This window comes from Sturnira hondurensis, unplaced genomic scaffold (genome assembly GCF_014824575.4).
Source record: "Sturnira hondurensis isolate 20B ecotype Veracruz unplaced genomic scaffold, ASM1482457v3 Scaffold0014854, whole genome shotgun sequence".
Lineage (NCBI taxonomy): Eukaryota > Metazoa > Chordata > Mammalia > Chiroptera > Phyllostomidae > Sturnira > Sturnira hondurensis.
In genome coordinates this window covers 12,378,920-12,385,987 of record NW_028087485.1, presented here as the reverse complement: position 1 = coordinate 12,385,987, position 7,068 = coordinate 12,378,920, and the positions used below count along the sequence as shown (strand labels likewise).

Below are 7,068 nucleotides of genomic sequence, written 5' to 3'. Positions count from 1 at the left end.
ATTCCTTTCTGGTTGGATGTTTTGTTCTTCCTTCTCGTCCATTCCATTGATTTGAGTCCCAGTTTCCTTTCCATCACTATTGGTTTCCTGTGCATCTCCCTTCATTTCAATTAGTTTAGCCTTCATATGTTCCTCTAATTTGTGACTAAAATCGACCAGTTCTGTGAGCATCCTGATAAACAGTGTCTTGAACTGTGCGTCTGAGAGGCTGGCAATCTCTTGGTCGCTTAGAGTTATCGGCTCTGGGACTTTGAGTTCTTCTTGCGCCATCTTTTGGACTGTTCATGCCTGTTACGTAGCAGGATTGGAGCCCCAGGTGTTCACCAGAGCAGGGCAACTCAGTCACTGGGTTGTGATGCTATATGTGGGTTGTGACGCTGTATGTGGGGGCGGGGTCAAAGAGGAGCAAAGGCGTCCCATCTGCCGCCTCCCACCGCAGCTACCACCGTTATGGGGGGCCCGCACGTTTCGTCCCACTGCACTCGAGTGTGCCACCGCTGTCAGCCCTCCACCACTGGGTTCGCCCTCTGGGCCTGCGTGGTCTGTCTCACTGTGCGCAAATGTGCGACCGTGGTCAATCTGCCCTGCACCCCGACTGTGTCCGGGCTACCTGTGAGCCTAGGTCGGGGGATCTTTCCTACCCGACCTTGCTCCGCTGCTGGCTCCGCCCTTCTTACCATCCTGGTTGAACGGTTCGTTGGTGTCGGACTTCTGTATAATTCAATTTTCTGTTCTTTGGCTGTGTCTTTGTTCTCCAAACCTTTGTTGTATGCAAACTTGGTTGTGGGAGAAGGCACAGTGTTTCCACCTATGCCTCCATCTTGGCGGAAGTCTAATTAGAAGGTTTAGAATAAGAAAAAGACCCTCGGAGAGCACTTCAAGGGTCATGCAGAGGAATAGCAGCCAACAAAGGACACGAGCACAGGCCAGAGTGTTCTGAGTGGGAGGAAATTTGGGGGGGAAATGGAGGTGTGAGGGAAGAATGTTTAAGAAAGAAGAAACTAGCCCTGGCTGGTGTTGCTCAGTGGATTGAGTATCGGCCTGTGAACCAAAGGGTTGCTAGTTCAATTCCCAGTCAGGACACACGCCTGGGTTGCAGGCCAGGTCCCAGTAGGAGCTGCACGAGCAACAACCACACATAGATGTTTCTCTCCCTCTCTTTATCCTTCCTTTCCTCTCTGTTTAAAAATAAATAAAATCTTTGAAAAATAAAGAAGAAATCAAGTGTCTCAAGCTTCTGAGAACTCAGATAATGGAGGTAATTAATAACTAGTTTCAACACAGTGGTGGACAAGAACTAGAGTTAACGTGAAAGTGGAAAGAGAAAATGGATTTAGCAGATGTAAGCAGCTCATTAATTAATTTATCAGGTGTGGTAACTGTCATCCTGAAAAACAACTGATGATCGAAAGAAGATAAAACAAAGAATTTGAATTTAAAAAAAAAGTGAGAGCACAGAATGGAGCCCTTGTTGACAGAGCCCTCTGCACAGAGTCAAGCCCTCCTGGAGGTGCCAATCCCAGAAGGTTCAAGGCTAAGGAGGAAGTCCCCAGGGTGAACTCCCCAGGTGAATGCCTCCAGGTGGGCGGAGATTAGCATAGATAATTATTTTACCATTTTGCCTGTGGGCTCTAGTCCTCAGGTCTAAAGAAGATCAAAGGATTTGCTGTTGGACTTGGTTAACCAATGGACCGCCTTTCACCAATGTTGTTAAGGTCCTCACTCAAATAACAAGAAGACAAAGCTTTGTGGAGAAACTTTGTTTCTCAGCCTCTGCTGTACAAAAAAGAAGCCAGTGAGGAGAGCAAACAATATTTAAAAAGAACAAGAAGACCTCTCATGGCTGAGACATTGGGATTACTAGTTAGCTAACTTTTTTTGGGGGGGTTCAGGAATTTGATTTGTTGTGTTTGGTCATTCTTGCCCCTTATCTCGTTATAGGGATGTTGGGAGAACGAATAAAACCATTTGTGTGAAATGCTTAAAACCTTAAAATCAATGATAAAAATACAAGGTGGCACTCCCTTTCCTTCGGGTTAATAATGAAACATTAACCTCAAGCACCATTTACTACTAGTGGGTTTATACACCCAGTCCCTTTGCTAACTAGAAATACAGAAAAATAAAATACAGACTCCACCCCAATCTCAAAAATTCTAGAATTATAATCTCACAAGAAATGCCACTGCAAGCCTTAAGTACAGAAAAACAGATCCTCACGACAGCCCTACCTCTGAGGTCTCCAGCTGACCTCCCAGGGAGGGACCTGGGGACCCGCCCACCAGTTCCAGCACCTTTGCTTCCGGGAGGCCCTACCATCCCCATTTAGGGGGACGGCGAAGAGCCCCCTGTCCTCTGCCGTCCCCGCGTCCACTCATTTCGCCACCTTATGCTCACTCTGCCCACGTAAATTTCATGTTCAGAGACGGTTAAAGTTGCTTTGAATAGCAGTCTGACGACAGGAAGTCAAATATCTCAAGGCCCATAAAACCATTAATGGCAGTGTTTGTTCAGAAAGCGGGGAAAATTAGGAGCAGAGGAGTTACAGGAATGCTGTCCTTGTGGTGTACTTTGGCAACAACAAACGTTTGCGTGTGTGTGTGTGTGTGTGTGTGTGCGCGCGCGCGCGCGTGTGCGCGCAAGCGCCTTACAAAGTTCTGCTCCCAGTGGACGTTGAAGGGAATGAGGGTTAAGGCAAACTCCAAAGTCCTCAGGGTTGGGACTCCAAAAAGCTGTCTTTGTTTCCTTTCATCTCGACCTATCTCTTCAACTCGGGTTCAGTCTTCCACCTCAGACGTAGAAGGGGGCCCGTGAGTCTCACCCTGAATTTCATTCATTTTAATTCCACAAGGACTTCTGAAGTCCCTTTATTTTCCACCATCGTGCCAAGCACAGCAGATACAGTTGTGAATTAGACCTAATCCTCACTCAGCTTAAAGGGATTTAATGGTTTAGTGGTGATTCAAGAAAAAAGAAACTCAAAGAATTCTGGTGATGTGTAGCATTTTCTGGAGTAGAACAGAAATAAAACATCAGTTCTCATTTAGTAGATGAGTGCAGCCTCCGGGACTCGGAGTCTGAATACACTGGTGTGTGCGTGCAACCTGATGTTTACACTGTTAGATTTCAAACTGATCTTTACACAGAGGGCTTTTGCAGTTCACTTATTCTCGGGTTTGTTTCTGAGGTATTTCTTTCCTTCCTTTTTTTAAAAGACTTTATTTCTTTCTTTCTAGAGAGGGGAAGGGAAGGAGAAAGAGAGGGAGTGAAACATCAGTGTGGTTGCCTCTCCTGGAGCCCCACCCCCACCACTGGGGACCTGGCCCACAGCCCAGGCTTGTGCCCTGAGTAGGAATGGAACCAGTGACACTTTGGTTCATAGGCCCGTGCTCAATCCACTGAGCTACACCAGCCAGGGCTGAGGTATTAATACTGATGCCCTTATCAGATGATTTAAACAAAGCCACCAATTCTGAGAGTCAAAGGGAATATCAGATCAGGGGACAGTGTCCCAGACTTTTTTGTTCTCCCTAGTTTTGAGGGCTGTTTTTTGTTTAAAGAGACATGTTTAAATATTATATAGGATTCATATTTAATGAACAGTTTTGCAAAGCTGAGTTGTGACATTTTCTCTTTTGCTGATTCATTTGACTACCTGAAAAGTGTTTTTACAATTTAATATCTGGGCTCCTCATTTGTGAGACAAAAATCATGATGTTTTGCCACAACAATTATTTATTTATTTATTTTAAAAAATATTTTATTTCTTTATCTTTAGAGGGGAAGGGAAGGAGAGAGGAAGAGAAACATCAATGTATGGTGCTTCTTGTGCCTCCCCTGCTGGGAACTGGCCCCTGCTGGGAACTGGCCTGCAACCCAGGCATGTGCCCTGACTGGGAATCGAACCCCGATCCTCTGGTTCGCAGGCCAGTGCTTGCCACAACAATTATTTAATATTTATACTTCTACTTTCCAATTATGAACTCAAATTTTGACCATAATAATTCTATTTTCAAATTTATTTCTTTGTTTTAGAGAGAGGGAAAGGGAAGGAGAAAGAGAGGGAGAGAAATGTCAATGTGTGAGAGATACATCAATTGGTTGCCTGGCTGGGGACTGAACCAGTGACCTTGTGGTTGCAGGCTGGCACTCCATTCACTGAGCCACACCAGCTGGAGCCACCATAATAATTCTAACCCGTAATCTGTATACTTGACGAATGCTGAGTAGATTAATGTAGAGCCATGAACTCAAAATCCAGTTATCTTATATATAATAAATATTTCAACTTCACCAATGCTTTAACTCCACAGGCATTTACTGAGGGTCTTCCAAGAGGCAGGCACAGTGTGGACAATATATCAGTGAACAAAACAAATAACATTTCTTGCCCCCAGGGAGCTCACATTTTAGTGGAGCTTACATTCATTCAACCAAAAATTCCAGAGAGTCACTTCTAAGATGGAGTCCACTTTTATGGAGGAAGGGATCGAACAACAAGAACACTAACTCGTCTGAGAGCTGTAGCCTGGAGGGGTCAAAGGATGACATGGTCAGGAGACATTGACTGGCATTGCTGTACTAGTCCTTCTTGTTATTTTCTGGGTCTTGGTTTTCTTGCCTGTTAAACCATGGCACTGAATTTCAAAATCTCAAAAGTCTTCTGAATGGAATAGTCTATTATTCTATGACGTGTAATAGGCATTTACTCACTTAGTTACTTAATTGAGATAAATTTACATAGAGCGAAATGCACAGATCACAGAGATTTATTTTTTAAAAGTATAGAAATGTTCACCCTGGGCAGGTAGCTCAGTTGGTTAGTGTCTACACAAAATGCCAAGGTTGTGGGTTTGATTCCCCATTAGGGCACATACAAGAATCAACCAACAAATGCATAAGTTAGTAGAACAACAAATCCATGTTTCTCTCTCTGTTTCTCTCCCTCTTCCCCACTCCCCAGCCAAAAGTATAGAAGTTTTCAGGGGTCATCTTAAATTCCTATACTAGGGAAGACCCTCCCAAACCCAAGAATGTATTTATTAAAAGTTGCATATTTATTCTTACATGTTTAAACTACAGTCAACTTCAAAGTACTCTCCATTTCATTTAATACACCTATCAAAACAGTTTTGTTCAAAAACAGTTTTGAACTTGTTGATTTTGATGCCTTTTAGTGCTTCTGCCGCTTTTTTGTTTCACCTCTTCCACATCAGCAAAACCTTTCCCTTTGAGGATTTTTTTCATCCAGGGAAACAAAAAAAGTCACTTGGGGCAAGATCAGGTGAATAGGGAAATTGGGGCACAGGGGTCATGCCTTTTTTGGGTCAAACACTGCTGAACACTCAGCAGGGTGTGGGCAGGTGCACTCGTAAATACTCATCATGAAATAGACAAACATTTCAAAAGAATCTTCAAAGAAATTCACTGAAGCTGAAAGCAGCCTCTCACAACAACGCCAGTCGGTTCACTGACACAGATGGGTTCCTAGAACTCTCACTGAGTGGGGGAAGCCTGGACTTCAAGGGTCCTGCCCTCCAGAAAATAATTCTGGTTTTGGGGGGGTCCCCCTAACACATTTTGTAGATACAGTACAGTATAAAATTATACATCATGTTTAGGGTGATGATCCTGAGGCAATGCGGAATGCTGAGTCAGTAAGAGAAGATTTAATTATGTTCATTAGGCTACTTAATAAAGCAAGAAAATGCACTGAGGCAATTGAGAGAGATTTCAAACAAAAAGCATCTTCTCATTATCCCATAGTTAATCAGAAACCCAATTAACCAGTTTGCTGTTTTTAGTTGTGTGTATTTATTCTTCTTTACAGCCAAGACCAAGTCACTGATCTGCAGCCCCACTGTTTCCCGGTTATACTGAAATCAACAGATTATTTCTCCCTCAAACAATACAAAATGCTTCCTTCCATCAAAACAGTCCCTTCAGAGACAGAGAAGCAATTATTTAAATAAGAATCAAGTAAAGTGATAAATTCTGAGCTTTAAAAAAAATTAAAATAAAGGGGCCAAGACCCAGGATAAGGTAGACATTTAAAGGGACAGTCACCCCAAAGAGAAGAGATTTGAGGGCACAGACACCCAGGACTGAGCAGACACTCAAGGAGAGGATTTTAGCAGACTGAAACCTTTTAAAGTGGTAGGTGCCCAGAGCAGCAGAACATTTTAAGGAGACTAGAGCCAAACTTAGAAGACATTTAAAGAGTCGTGGACTGAAGCTTGAGGCACGTTTGTCAGAGAGGCAGGGGTGGAAGAGGCACTGGTCAATGGCTGGTTAGGAAGCCCCTGGAAGGGCCGTGCTCAAAGGAGGAACATGCCCTCCTGTTATTCCTCATTATAAAAAAATTAATAAAATAAAAGATAAACATAAGTGAAGTGATAAAATTCTGAGTTTTACTTTAAAATACTCTGGATGTATTCTATTGAGTATATGTGCAATTAAAAAGCAAGTAAAAAAATTGGAACAATACAGAGAAGATTAGCATGTCGCCAGCACGAGGATGACATGCAAATTTGTGAAGTGTCCCATATTTTTTAAAGCAAGTAAAAAATAAGAAACAAAACATCAAATAAGCTATTATTTGAATAAATCTTTTTTAAACATTATTTCTTATTTAAGATTTTATTTATTTATTTTTAGAAAGAGGGGAGGACAGGGAGCAATAGAGAGAGAGAAACATCAATGTGTGGTTGTCTCTCACGCGCCTCCTACTGGGGACCTGGCCCACAACCCAGGCAAGTGCCCTGACTGGGAATCGAACCAGTGACCTTTTGGTTCTCAGGCTGGCACTCTAGTCACTGAGCCACACCAGCCAGGGCTGAGTAAATCTTAATCCTTTCTGGATTATAAATATCAATAACCATTAAAATATGCTAAATAAGGCTCTCTGGAAAATGTACCTCACCAGTGAGACTGAGTGGTAGAAATGGTAGGCCACATTCCTTTATCTTCTATACGCACAAAGCTACAGCAGACTTCTTTGACATCTTAGTAGACACTTAAACTGGTTCAACTCTACAGAATAATAAAACAAGGTTTAAAATTTTTAAT

At 42.8% G+C, this 7,068-nt stretch overlaps 1 pseudogene; it reads left to right on the top strand.

The window, feature by feature from the left end:
• The first annotated feature begins 6,451 nt into the window (after positions 1 to 6,451).
• On the top strand, positions 6,452 to 6,552 carry LOC118999554 (uncharacterized; annotated as a pseudogene).
• The last annotated feature ends 516 nt before the right edge of the window (positions 6,553 to 7,068 follow it).